General features: G+C 42.3%; 1 protein-coding gene and 1 long non-coding RNA gene across 6 annotated transcripts in view; one reads left to right on the top strand and one right to left on the bottom strand.

Annotated features, from left to right (window-relative positions):
* Positions 1–8,097, bottom strand: part of tnip1 (TNFAIP3 interacting protein 1) — a 73,410-nt gene extending 65,313 nt beyond the window's left edge. For 4 of the 5 annotated variants that reach the window (XM_016991490.2, XM_008104810.3, XM_016991493.2 and 1 more), the window contains exon 1: positions 7,977–8,097. The gene's annotated coding sequence lies outside the window, so the exon portion shown is untranslated. The remainder of the gene's footprint in view (positions 1–7,976) is intronic. The other variant, XM_016991491.2, reaches the window with a different exon arrangement.
* A 36-nt stretch (positions 8,098–8,133) lies between these two features.
* LOC134296141 (uncharacterized) lies at positions 8,134–14,393 on the top strand. Its single transcript, XR_010002719.1, has 2 exons — positions 8,134–10,113; positions 13,658–14,393. It is a non-coding gene; the product is annotated as an uncharacterized LOC134296141 (long non-coding RNA).
* The last annotated feature ends 274 nt before the right edge of the window (positions 14,394–14,667 follow it).

Genomic DNA, 14,667 nt, shown 5'->3' with positions numbered 1-14,667 from the left:
GAAGGCACGATCATCAAGTTTGCAGACGACACAAAACTGGGAGGGATAGCTAACACTCCAGAAGACAGGAGCAGAATTCAAAACGATCTTGACAGACTAGAGAGATGGGCCAAAACTAACAAAATGAAGTTCAACAGGGACAAATGCAAGATACTTCACTTCGGCAGAAAAAATGGAAATCAAAGATACAGAATGGGGGACGCCTGGCTTGACAGCAGTGTGTGCGAAAAAGACCTTGGAGTCCTCGTGGACAACAAGTTAAACATGAGCCAACAATGTGATGCGGCTGCTAAAAAAGCCAATGGGATTCTGGCCTGCATCAATAGGGGAATAGCGTCTAGATCCAGGGAAGTTATGCTCCCCCTCTATTCTGCCTTGGTCAGACCACACCTGGAATACTGTGTCCAATTTTGGGCACCACAGTTGAAGGGAGATGTTGACAAGCTGGAAAGCGTCCAGAGGAGGGCGACTAAAATGATTAAGGGTCTGGAGAACAAGCCCTATGAGGAGCGGCTTAAAGAGCTGGGCATGTTTAGCCTGCAGAAGAGAAGGCTGAGAGGAGACATGATAGCCATGTACAAATACGTGAAGGGAAGTCATAGGGAAGAGGGAGCAAGCTTGTTTTCTGCTGCCCTGCAGACTAGGACACGGAATAATGGCTTCAAACTACAGGAAAGGAGATTCCACTTGAACATCAGGAAGAACTTCCTCACTGTGAGAGCTGTTCGACAGTGGAACTCTCTCCCCGGGGCCGTGGTGGAGGCTCCTTCCTTGGAGGCTTTTAAGCAGAGGCTGGATGGCCATCTGTCGGGGGTGCTTTGAATGCGATTTCCTGCTTCTTAGCAGGGGGTTGGACTAGATGGCCCATGTGGTCTCTTCCAACTCTACTATTCTATGATTCTATGATTCTATGACTAACATAAACCAATCAGAGAAGTGAAACTTTGACAGGTAGTCTCACTATCAAGAACTTTAAAGGTATATTCAGTCTTGCTTAGAGGAAGAAATTCTTATATAACAATGACTAAGAGAGGAATGTAGTAAGACACTAAATTATTCAAGGGCTGGGTAATTCACACAACAGATGGTGTCATCAAGAAAGGTAATAATACTGACACATTTCACAATGCTGCCAAGTAGGATTCCTTGTGCTTCCAAATTCTACTGATAGTGTTCCTGTATTGTTGCTCTCATATTTGTCTGTCTGTCTGGTGTGTGTGTGTGCGCTCTCTCTCTCTCTCTCTCTCTCTCTCTCTCTATATATATATATATATATATATATATATATAGACAGAGAGAGAGAGAGAGAGAGAGAGAGAGAGTCTTATCCAACATAAATGAGCCAGCAGAACGTTGGATAAGCGAAAATGTTGGATAATAAGGAGGGATTAAGGAAAAGCCTATCAAATATCAAATTACGTTATGATTTTACAAATTAAGCACCAAAACATCATGTTTACAACAAATCGACAGAAAAAGCAGTTCAATACACGGTAATGTTATGTAGTAATTACATATTTCGTATTTACGAATTTAGCACCAAAACATCGCAATGTACTGAAAACATTGGCTACAAAAACACTGACTGCTAAAACATTGACTACAAATAAAGTTAGAATTGCATAAAATAAACTTACAGTAACAACAGTAACTTTTTACAGATTTAACTTACAGAAGTTAAATCAGTAAAAAGTTCAGCCCTTGCTGCCTACAGAAACAGCTGTGGATCCGGGCAGGAGGCAGACTGCGTTGGATAATCCAGAATGTTGAATAAGCGAAGGTTGGATAAGCGAGACTCAGTAATTGTAACTTGATGTAGCATATATTGCTTATTTTGCTATAGCAAGGACTGGAAATGTGAGACAATCCCAACTTTGTTGAGTTGCAGCTATTTTTAGTTTTCACCAGTAGCTATGCTAGTTAAAGATGATAGTAACAGCAATCTAATCATAGGGTTGTATGTCTTTCGGGCTGTATGACCATGTTCCAGAAGTATTCTCTCCTGACGTTTCGCCCACATCTATGGCAGGTATCCTCAGAGGCTGTGAGGCATGGATAAACTAGGCAAGGAAAGGAAAAAAATATATCTGTGGAGAGTCCAGGGTGTGGCAAGAGTCCTTTGTCACTGGGAAGCCAGCATTAATGTTTCAGTTAATCACCCTAATTAGCATTGGAAAGGTTTTGTCTCTTGCCTGGAGGGCATCCTTTGTTCAGTCATTAGCCGTCCTTGGGGCTCCTCAGAGTGTTGGTTCCCATCTACTGTTTTGATTTTAGAGTTTTTTAATACTGTTAGCCAGATTTTGTTCATTTTCATGGTTTCCTCCTTTCTGTTGAAGTTGTCCACATGCTTGTGGATTTCAATGGCTTCTCTGTGTAGTCTGACATGATAGTTGTTGGAGTGGTCCAGCATTTCTGTGTTCTCAAATAATATACTGTGTCCAGGCTGGTTCATCAAGTGCTCTGCTATGGCTGATTTCTCTGGTTGAATTAGTCTGCAGTGCCTTTCATGTTCTTTGACTCTTGTTTGGGCGCTGCGTTTGGTGGTCCCTATGTATACTTGTCCACAGCTGCATGGTATCCGGTAGACTCCTGCAGAGGAGAGAGGATCCCTCTTGTCTTTCGCTGACCGTGGCATTTGTTGGATTTTCTTTGTGGGTTTGTAGATAGTTTGTAGGTTGTGCTTCTTCATCAGTTTGCCTATGCGGTCAGTGGTTCCCTTGATGTATGGTAAGAACACCTTTCCTCTGGGTGGATCTTTGTCTTGACTCTCATGGCTTGTTCTTGGCCTTGCAGCTCTTCTGATGTCTGTGGTGGAGTATCCATTGGCCTGTAGAGTCCAGTTTAGGTGGTTTAGTTCACCTTGGAGGAGGTGAGGTTCGCAGATTCTTTGTGCACGGTCTGTCAGGGCTTTGATTGTGCTTCTTTTTTGACTTGGGTGATGGTTGGAGTTTTTATGAAGGTATCTATCTGTGTGTGTAGGTTTTCTGTAAACTGTGTGGCCCAATTGTTGATTGGGTTTGGGGATGACCAGAACATCTAGAAATGGCAGTTTTCCTTCCTTTTCTTTTTCCATGGTGAATTGGATGTTTGGGTGGATGTTGTTAAGGTGGTCCAGGAACTTGTTGAGCTCTTCCTCTCCATGGCTCCAAATTGTGAAGGTGTCATCTACGTATCTGAACCAAACAGATGGCTTTTTTTTTTCAGGAGAGAATACTTCTGGAACATGGCCACACAGCCCGAAAGACATACAACAACCCTGTGATCCCAGCCATGAAAGCCTTCGACAACAAATCTAATCATAACTGGAGAACTATAGGTTCTCTACTCCAGACTTATAGGAATATGTTTGTACCTCTGGTCATCTAAAGCAATGAACATATTCACAAAGCAGAGGTGGGCAACTATGAAGGCTAAGGAGCTAATGCAGACTCCTTAGAAAACTTGGCAGGAACGCATCTGCTACCGCAAAAAACAAACAAGTTCTCACCCTAGAAATAAAGAAATTGCCCCATGTAAGGTGTATTTCCACTTTGTTTGGGGTTTCTTCTTTTCCTAAATTGACCCTGGGGTCCTTGAAAATGTGGAAATCTTGGAGCGTTTCAGAGCAAAAAAAATTAAAAAACCTTTGCAGCAAATGCTTTTGATCACAGGGAGCCGAGTGACCTCCAGAAATGTGTGGGTAGAAATGTCTACCCACACCCCAGAGTGCATTTGGGGGAGCCTTTGGGCTGTACTATGCAAATCCCAGCTACAATCAAAAGTACAACAAATTAAGCAAAAGTACAACAAAATAATGAGGAAAAAGATATGAGATACAAATAGGGGGATGTTTCGATTGCTGCTTTGGCGAAGTGTCTGAAGGTATATGATGAATCAGCCTTTAAATAACATGGTACATAAATCAGCAGCTGAAGCACTCATTTTTGGAGCCTAAAATAAGTGGGGGGGGGGGGGGGGAGAACTGACCGAAAGAGCTTTCAAATGGATTTGTGTTAAAATCATCTTTACTGTTGTTCTGGTTTGTGCTTTTATTGGTATTTAATTCCCATTTAGAAGGAGGGAGAAGGTGGATATGAGTTAATAATGAAAATAACATTCTTAAAAGCAAATGTACCAAAAAAAACCAAAAACAAAAGTGACTGCATGTCATGACAGTACACAGAAGACTGGGCAACTTGGAAGGTGCTGAACAGACTGCGCTCTGGCACCACGAGATGCAAAGCCAACCTTAAGAAATGGGGCCACAAAGTGGAGTCCACAACATGCGAGTGTGGAGAAAAGCAAATCACAGACCACCTGGTACAATGCAGTCTGAGCTCTGCCACATGTACAATGGAGGAACTTTTAATAGCAACAGCAGAGGCATTCCAAGTGGTCAGCTATTGGTCAAAGGACATTTAGTATAATTCCAAGCTTTTAACTGTGTCTGTGTTTTTAAATACATTACAACTGTACCCTTGGTTCGCTTTTGATAAAATAAATAAATGACAGTATAATACAGAGATGGATAATACCCTGTTTCCCCAAAAATAAGACATCCCCGGAAAATAAGACATGGTAGAGATTTTGCTGAATTGCTAAATATAAGACCTCCCCTGAAAGTAAGACCTAGTAAAGTTTTTGTTTGGAAACATGCCCGCTGAACAGAACACCAGTGCATGCAGGATAGGTAAATGTACGTATCATAGATTGTTGTACATGGAAATAACGGTAGTAACAAGAAATTCTTTATAGGATTCACAGTTGGCTGGTTATGCTGGTTTGTGATGAAAACTACTGTACAGTCTATATATATAAAAGGGTAATGAAATTTTGGCCTAGGACAAAACAACAAAACTACACATCCCAGAAACACTAAACTTGGCAGCACAACCCTTCATCCATGCCTCTACGTTGATACAACAACAAAAAAAGAAAAAAAGTCCTAATTAGAGGGAGAGGAATAATTGTTTTTATCCAATTGCTGCCAGTTAGAAGGCTAAGCTCCGCCCACTTGGCCTCCTAGCAACCCACTCAGCCCAGGGGACAGACAGAGTTAGGCCTCACTTAGGCCTCTTCTACACTGCCTATAAAATACAGATTATCAGATTTTAACTGGATTATATGGCAGTGTAGACTCAAGGCCCTTCCACACAGCTATATAACCCATTTATAATGGACTTAATGTCAGGGAAAACCTTTACCCTTTACCTTAACTACCACCAATTCCTCAATACTTTACTTCCCATACTACCATACTTTGCCACAGCAATGTGTGGCCGGGCACAGCTAGTATATAATAAATGTTCAATTTTTTTTTGTTCAACAATAAATGTGAATGTGAATTCTTCTTCATGGAAAAATAAGACATCCCCTGAAAATAAGACCTAGCACATATTTGGGAGTAAAAATTAATATAAGACACTGTCTTATTTTTGGGGAAACAGGGTATGTAGCTCTCCAAAAGTTGTCAGACTGCTACTCCTGGTAACTTTAACCAGCATAGCCAAAGCTAAGGGATGATAAGCATTGCAGTCTATATGTTCCTTGTCCCTGGTGCCATGGAAAAAATACTGACAGTGTAATGAGGAAAGCTGTGTTTAGTTCACCAATGAGTTTTTAAAAGTCTACCCTGTGGAGCTGCTATCTCTTAAACAAACCAACTCAATGGGGGAAAATTGTATTTTGTCAAGTTAGTCACTCACTGCGAAAGACTGAATCCAAATTAATAGGTGAAAATAATACTACAATCCCCAGAATATTTATCAATACAATGCATTGCAATCAGTAGCATTACATAGAATAGGCTGGGACTTACGCATTATAAATATCTAGGCAGGTAGGTCACCTCCTTTAAAACCAGGACTAACACTTAACATACTAATATATTATTATCCTCCTTTAGGTAGCATCACAGAAAGCTCCTTAAAAATAGATGGCTTCCTTTTGGAAGTGTTTTAGTTAGCTATTACTGCTTTGCAGGGTGTTGAACCAGATGGCCCCCTTCTAATGCTTGATTCTATGATTAAAATAAGAGAGTTGACCTTCTTTTAACAAGGCAGGGGAAAATACCATGTGAGCATGAACTTAAAATAACTGAAACAGAGAGCTGTACCTTCTCTTTCCTGGTTCTTTGAAGAAGCCCCCATTCAGGGTTGAAAAGAAAGTTAACCTTTCAGCATTTAGATCTAACAGCCTGCAGGCTCCTTGCCAACTTCAAAGGGGACAAGCAACAGCATACAGTATTACCTTTGTCTTTTTAAAATTTATTCCAGATCGGGTTACAAACATACATCCTTTTGCTATGCTGTCAACTGACACTTTGTTTTACAGAAGTTTACCAATAATCATAAAAATGCTCATCCATGGATGCAGAATCTGTGGATACAAGCAGCTAACTCTACATGTAAACACACAGAACAAGCAAAAAGTTATTTACCAGATGTTGCAGAAAATGATCTACCTTAAGTCATGGGAGCAACACAATCACTCGCTTTGACATCATTAAAGAGTCCCAAGTCCTAAACCTAGCTGACTGCATTTTAAAAGACTTTGCCAATCTAAAACCAAGATCTTCCTTGAGATTTGTGATAGGCACATTTGCCCCCAGCCAGCATTCCTGGATGCATCTACACTGCATTTTGACTCAACTTCAACTGCCATGGCTCAATGCTATGGAATCAGGGAAGCTGCAGTTTTGCAAAGCCTTCAGCCTTCTCTGCCAAAGAATGCCGGTGCCTCACAAAACTACAAATCCCACAATTCCATAGCATTGAGCATTAATGCTACAGAGTAGACACAGCCACTGCTACTGACACATAGGTAGGTAAAGGTTTTCCCCTGACATTAAGTCTAGTCGTGTCTGATTCTGGGGTGTGCTGCTCATCTCCATTTCTAAGCCAAAGAGCTGGTGTTGTCTGTAGACGCCTCCAAGATCATGTGGCCGGCATGACTGCATGGAACGCTGTTACCTTCCCGCCAGAGCGGTACCTATTGATCAACTCACATTTGCATGTTTTTGAACTGCTAGGTTGGCAGAAGCTGGGGCTAACAATGGAAGCTCAGCCCGCTCCGCGTATTCAAATTGCTGAACTTTCAGTCAGCATGTTCAACAGCTCGGCACTTTAATCTGCTGCAACACTGGAGGCTCATAGGGCACAGAGAGCATAAGAAAAAAGTCATTTGCCAGATGTGTTGTTGAAGGTTTTCCAGATGTGTTGTTGAAGGTTTTCATGACCAGAATCACTGGGTTGCTGTGAGTTTTCTGGGCTGTATGGCCATGTTCCAGAAGCATTCTCACCTCACAACCTCTGAGGATGCCTGCCATAGATGTGGGCAAAACGTCAGGAGCGAATGCTATCTTACACCATGGGAGCAGCACAATCACATGACAACAATAAATAGATCCAGGCAGTAACTTGCCTGATAATATTTTAAAAGACGGTGCCCTTCTAAAACCTAAAACTTCCCTGAGCTATAAGGATGTGTCTACACCAGGCATGGACAAACTTCGGCCCTCTAGGCGTTTTGGACTTCCAACTCCCACAATTCCTAACAGCCTATCGGCTGTTAGGAATTGTGGGAGTTGAAGTCCAAAACGCCCGGAGGGCCAAAGTTTGCCCATGCCTGGTCTACACTGTAGAATGGCTGCCTTTTGGTACTACTTTAACTGCTGTGACTCAATTCTGTGAAATTATGGAAGGTGCAGTTTTACAATTTCTTTGGCTCTCCCTGCCAAAGACTGGCAAACTACAACTCCCATAACTCCAGAATACTGGGCCATGACAATTAAAAGTGGCGTCAAACTGGAATCATTCTACAGCCCTGGAGGCAGGCTCCCTCATCCCACTGACATTCCATCCAATTCCAGGCTGAAGATAACAAAGTTTCTCTCTCTCTCTTTCGTGTGAATGTCCCAGTGACTGACCAAGTCCCCCTCCGTCCAGAGAAGAAATCCACGAGGCAGTGGGCTTGGGGAGGGGGCGCCCGTGCCTTACCTGAGAGAGGTCCAGCTTCCTTTGGCTCTGGAGGCATCTTCCCCCCACTTCCTCCTCTGGAAGCTGCCAAGAGGAAGCTGATTCAGAAGCACCGCCCACCATGGGAATTCCCCCGCCGTTGATTGACAAACCCAGCAGCTAATCAGCAGACTTCCTCTTTGAGCGCAAACAACAAGCGGAGAGAAAAGGAAAACAAGGGAAGTGGCGCGCCCGGGGAAAGTCCGGCTGACTGTGAGTCTGGCTGCATCTACACCAGGCATGGGCGAAGTTGGGCCCTCCAGGTGTTTTGGACTTCAACTCCCACAATTCCTAACAGCCGGTAGGAATTGCCTGCTCTACACTGTAGCATGAATGCAATTTGGCACCACTTTAGCTGCCTTGGCTCAATGCTATGGAACTTGGGAACTCTCGTGCCTCCCCAAAGTGCGGGTCCCGGAATTGCAGTGGGGCTGCTCCCAAGAAATGAGGAGGAGCGCGCAGGGAGCTCGAAGTTTGTTCTTTTTTTGCTTTTGTCCTGCGTTACTTACCCCAAAGATAATTTTTTACCTATTGATCTACTCACATTGGCATGTTTTCGAATTGCTAGGTTGGCAGGATCAGGAGCTAACAGTGGCCGCTCCCGTGGTTTGAACCTGGGACCTTTCAGTTTCCAGCTCAGTTCTTTAACGCACTTCGCCACCCTAGCTATGCAAAATGAACTCTGGTGCTGGAGGAAAATCCTGAGAGTGCCTTGGACCGCAAGAAGATCCAACCAGTCCATCCTCCAGGAAATAATGGCCGGCTGCTCACTGGAGGGAAGGATACTAGAGGCAAAGCTGAATTATTTTGGCCACATCATGAGGAGACAGGAAAGCTTGGAAAAGATCATGATGTTGGGGAAAATGGAAGGAAAAAAGGAAGAGAGGCCGACCAAGGGCAAGATGGATAGACGGTATCCTTGAAGTGACTGGCTTGACCTTGAAGGAACTGAGGGCGGTGACGGCTGATAGGGAGCTCTGGCGTGGACTGGTCCATGAGGTCACGAAGAGTCGGAGACGACTAAACGACTGAGCAGCATGCAAAATGGATATACAGTTGGCCCTCCATCCCTCCAGATTCAGCCATCCCTGGCTCGAAAATATTTCTTTCAAATCCAAAAAGGCAAACTTTGGTTTTTCCAACTGACTACACCATTGCATGCCATGGGACAAGAGCACCCACCTACCTTGGTGTCCATGGAGCATTTATAAAGGATTCGCTCTTCAAGAGAATAGCTTTTTGCAGCTCTTCTAGGTTGTTGGTGTGCCTTGGATTGTGGATATTTTGTGTAAATAGCGGGAACTGCTGTATTCAGATTTTATTTAATACAGTAGTTGTATTATCAGTTGGACCATGCTCTGACTTACAAGAAGCACTGCTTGAATATCAAACAAAAAGTGGGTGCTAGAAATAATATCACGTGAAAGCTGACTGGCACAACCTGGGGATCACAACCAGATACAGTGAAGACATCAGGGCAGATGTGCTTTGCTACTCTGCTGCTGAATATGCATCCCAGAGTGGAATACATCTCACCACATTGAAACAGTGGATGTGGCTCTCAATGAGCCATGCCGCATTATCACAGGATGCCTACATCCTACACGACTGGAGAGATTATACTCTTTATCTGGTATTGCACTACCTGACATCCGTCAAGAAGTAGCAGCCAGCAATGGAAGGACCAAGGCAGTGACATCGCCAACTCATCCTCTGTTCAGATATCAGCCAGCATGCCAATGCCTTAAATCAAGAAACAGCTGAGGTCTACAGTGATACTCACAGGAACACCTCAGCAAGCAAGAGTCCAAAAGTGGCAGGTTAAAACCCGGAACCACAATCCATGGCTAATGATTGGAAACTCCCTCCTGGGCACACAGAAGACTGGGCGACTTGGAAGGCGCTAAACAGGCAGCGCTCTGACACCACAAGATGCAGAGCCAATCTTAAGAAATGGAGCCACAAAGTGGAGTCCACAGCATGCGAGTGCAGAGAAGTGCAAAGCACAGACCACTTACTACAATGCAGTCTGACCCCTGCCACATGCGCAATGGATGACCTTCTCATAGCAACACCAGAGGCACTTGCAAGTGACTAGCTTCTGGTCAAAGGAAATCTAGTATGATGCCAAGTTTTTACATTTGTTTGTTACCCTCAATTTGTTTCGGACATGATAAATAAATCAGTTGTACATGCTCTGTACCCAGCTTTCCACATTACTAGCTAACACAAGTGCCAAAGGGAAACCAGATAAGGGTATTGCCACACTTTGGAGAACAGTTTGTATAGAGACACCATGTCTTTTCTGCTTTGGTGATTATGCAAGTCAAAGTTCAGTGGAAATACTCAGTGATCACACCCACATATAATTAGGGCTGAGGAAACAGACATGTGTCCTGCTGTTCATTTTTTCCCTTCTCTCTAATCCACCAGCACATGTACGCTGGAAAAGAAAGGAGCACAAATTGATTAGATGCATTTGGTGACAAGGGAAGAAAGACTTGCGCTTGCTCTAGAGAGATGCCCTTTCCAATTCCTGATCAGCTGTGAATTGGAATTTAGGCCACTGCTAGTCCATCTCTTTTAACCGTCCTTACAGGTTTCTGTGAAAATAGACAGATTCAGTGTGTGCACTACACATTGTCCTTTGAGAAGGGGCTGTAACTCATCTGCAAAGCAGTGGTTTTGACATGCCAAATGTTCCAGGTTCAGTTCTGCTGAGCTCCAGTTTAAAGGATCAGAAAGGAAATGATGTGAAAGATCTTTGCCTAAGAAGGTGTAGAACAACATCAAGCTAAAATTCAGATATACAGTATATCTAGTCATAAAGAATTTAGTGATAAATTATATCAGGCAATTCTATTTCCTCCTGAATCTATTTTTGAGCCACACGTCCAACACATTTCAACTGTAGTCCAAAAACTAATCTTGGACTACAGTGGCATACAAATGAGAATAATGATTTTACATTATGGGCACAGAGAGATTGTATCCAGGTTGGAATGTGTTGCAAAACCCAAATTCAAAAGAGTTTCCAAATTCACTTTTCTTGGGCACAGAAGGGTCCAGTATGCAATATAGGAGGACTACCTGGATATAAACACCCCATTCCAATCCACCCTTACTGAAGTTGATATAAGGTGACTTAAACAAAATACAATGATAGGCTTTAGGGCAATGAACTGTCAGGGAAACATAAAATCTATTAGTATTGTCTCTCATTTACTTTTATACTAGAAAATTTCCAGCTTAATAGATCTCAAGTGGTTCTATCTTACTATAGTTTCCAAAGAGTGGTTAATAATATATAATAATAATAATAATATTTTTATACCCCACCACCATCTCTCTGAAGGGACTCAGGGAGGCTCACAGAAGCACTTCAAAGTGCCACATAGAATAAACTATAAGCATATAAACAGCAACATAAGTATAAAAACAACACACATAAAATCCTATCTAATAAAGTAGGGTTGCCAGACTACACTGAACTCTCAAATTTGAGATGACCCCTTGGTTATGTTGCAAACGGCAGCCCCAGGAAATTTAGTAAATGATGATATCTTAGGCATCAACTCCACTTGCGGAGAGTATGTCATACAAATAAAAAACACCAAGCCTAACAAATGAGGAATGTATCTTTATACTTTTCAGCATGGTGTTCTCTCACCAAGATTATTCCCTCTTACTATAAGATTCAAATCTATCCCATATTGCCATCTCCTTTTCCTTTTGGGTCATGTCTTAATTAGACTGTAAGACCAAGAGCAGAGAACTGTTTTGTTGTTCTTTCACTTGTAAAGCATAATATACAGTGATGGTGCTATATATGTAAGTGATGAGGAAATAATAACAATAATAACGATAATAGGTATGCTCAAGTTAGAACTAACTGGATTAAAGCCATTGAATCTATTAGTCACTTGTAAATGTTCCAGAGAGAAGTGTTGAAGAAAAGGATTTTGTGGGACCCGATATAATATGGCATCAGTGGGGGTGTAGCTGTGAACTGAAAGGATGTATGATTAGATCTTCCCCTGGGCTGTCCATGGGCAGAATCTTGTCAGTAACATATGCATGTACAAGCTATATTACAGATATGGTTTGATTTTATTTATTTTCGCACAATAGGTAGATGTATACAGCTGATAATGGCGGGTTTGGAATTTTATGTTGAACCATTGCAAATGTGCAATAATGTCTTTGAAGTAATGCATCAATGTGTTTTGCATACTGCCTCTGTGCATTGTTCAACAAGGTGAAAGCTATGCAATTCACACTACTCATATGTTGCATCACAATGGTATTTCCTTTAAGATTGCATAGTGTATTAGCATGAGGCTTTTAAGCAGAGCTGGCTGGCCATCTGTTGGGGGTGCTTTGAATACAATTTTTCTACTTCTTGGCAGTGGGTGAAACTCAATAGCCCATGAGGTCTCTTTCAACTCCATGATTCTATGACTCCACTGACAAATATTTGCACTAGGCTGAACAGCTACAGGATCTTGGCCCATTTTTCCTCCACCTTAGTTCAGCTGTCCACTGTCACAGTAGCAGTTTCATTAGCTGTAGATTTACTGCTGACACAGCAGACCTTTCCTTAAACCAGTGGTTCCCAACCTTTGGGCCTCCAGGTGTTTTGGACTTCAGCCCCCAGAAATCCCAGCCAGTTTACCAGCTGTTAGGAATTGTGGGAGCTCAAGTCCAAAACACCTGGAAGCCCAAAGGTTGGGAACCATTGCCCTAAACAATTGGCTATAAATTTGCTTCTTAAAATATATTGAAATTATGCTAAAAGGTATGGTGCAGCAATATATAGGATTGTCCCATTTATTTCATTAAACTTCAGTAAAATGGTTTTTAAATATATTAGCTGTATTTTTTGTGGGTGAAATGAGTTATGAATGCTCCTAATTAGTGCTTTAAGCTTAGCTTTAAACTTGGCAAATTAAGGACAACCCATTCATTTACCAGTGAGTAAAAAGAAGATGAGACATCAAAATGCTTTCTAATGATACAAATGTATTATTTAATGAACCTAATTATCATGGAATTAGAAAACATGTTTAAAGTGCCTCATGGCTATTATACTTTGGCCACTGGGAGTAGAGAATTCCTGAGAAATATTTTTTCTTCCTTTTTTCCAAATGTTTGCTTAGACTTTTTTCTGCCTGGGAAAAATAATAATCCCTGAATGAATAACAATTTTAGTTTAGTTTAGTTTAGTTTTTGCAGTGATGCTTGCTCTTTATCTGTGGAGTTTTGTAATCTCTGAATTTAATCTGCCAAAGTGACAGATCTATCTGCTGTGATTCATCATTCATGTACAGAGTAGATAGATTTGTCACTTTGGCAGATTCAATTCAGAGATACAAAACTCTTTTCATTACTGTTTGCCACTGATACTTTATTTTATAACAATGGAAAAGATAGACAAATGATTGGCGGGTTGCAGGATCAGACCCATGGACTGGCTGGAAGGATGGAGCGGGATCCACAGCTGGGGATGCTGTGGGGCGTAGTCAAAGGTGCATAAGCTCTGATGAGGATGATGATGTTGGGGCGTCTGGAATTGGGATGGCAGCTGACAGCGATGATGAGCTTGAACTGGGATAAAATGGGGTTTGGGATCAATGTCTAATTGTCTAATTGCGTTGGGCAAGGTAATCTGGACGGACGCTTGGGCTCTTGTTGGGGAACTTCCTGAAGACGGGTGTGATTCGTTGCTGGATACGTAAGTTTACCAAGGACACTGGGCATCGACGGCGGGAGGAACTGTGCGGGGTTTTTCTCTGTGCAACTTGTGTTTAATCTCAATAGCTTGGACCTCCGTCGTCTTTTTGACGGGCAATACCTACTTACTGGATTGACGCTGGACTGATTGACTTCGATTCCGGATTATCCCTTCTGCTGGCTATCGGTGAGACCCTTGGATTTCTGGACGGCTACGCTTGGCTATAGACCTCTGGACCGGATTGGGACCCTGCTGACTGCCGTCACCCTGACCGCTGTGCCTGGACCTGGATTTCGTTGGCCGCTGAACCTTAAACTGAATCCTGACTACGACAACGCTTTCGTCCGCTGCAGGAAGGAATAAACAAGCCTGGTTTATTCCCCTGCTGTTTCTGAGTAGCAGAGAGGAATCTGCCACCAGTCTGTTGTTTACATTCTGACTCCTGTTGATCCTCTTTTGTTTGCATTGTTTGCCAGGCTGAAGTAAGCACTTTGATTTAATCCGGATTATACTTCTGTTTAACCCGGTTTATTCCTTTGAACCGTTTAAGCTCAAACTGAGCTGTTTTTTGTTATTTATCACACTGAAGTCAAGTGTTTGCCCTGTTCTTTGTTTCCTACGGGCGTTTTTAGTTCTGTAACCTCAATAAACTGAGTTTTGTTTTACTTGCTGGCGTTCTGTCTGTGACATTAACTTTATGCTAGATCTGTTAAGAGATGCTTGGGGCAAATAAGAAACACATGACTTGAGTGGAAGCAAGTCTTTCAATAATTCTTTCAGTATGGAAGACTGCTCTACTTAAACCAGAGACATCTCTACTTAAACTAGAATCTTTATACTTCGATCAGAAAGTTTGTCCATCTATTAATTGTACTTAATTACAGAGTATTTGCTCTCCAAATGCTTTGAATTGCATCTCTCAGAATCCAATGGGTAATT

This window comes from Anolis carolinensis, chromosome 2 (assembly GCF_035594765.1).
Source record: "Anolis carolinensis isolate JA03-04 chromosome 2, rAnoCar3.1.pri, whole genome shotgun sequence".
NCBI classification, from domain to species: Eukaryota; Metazoa; Chordata; class Lepidosauria; order Squamata; family Dactyloidae; genus Anolis; species Anolis carolinensis.
The sequence above is the reverse complement of the archived record's forward strand: the minus strand, read 5'-3'. Positions and strand labels throughout refer to the sequence as shown.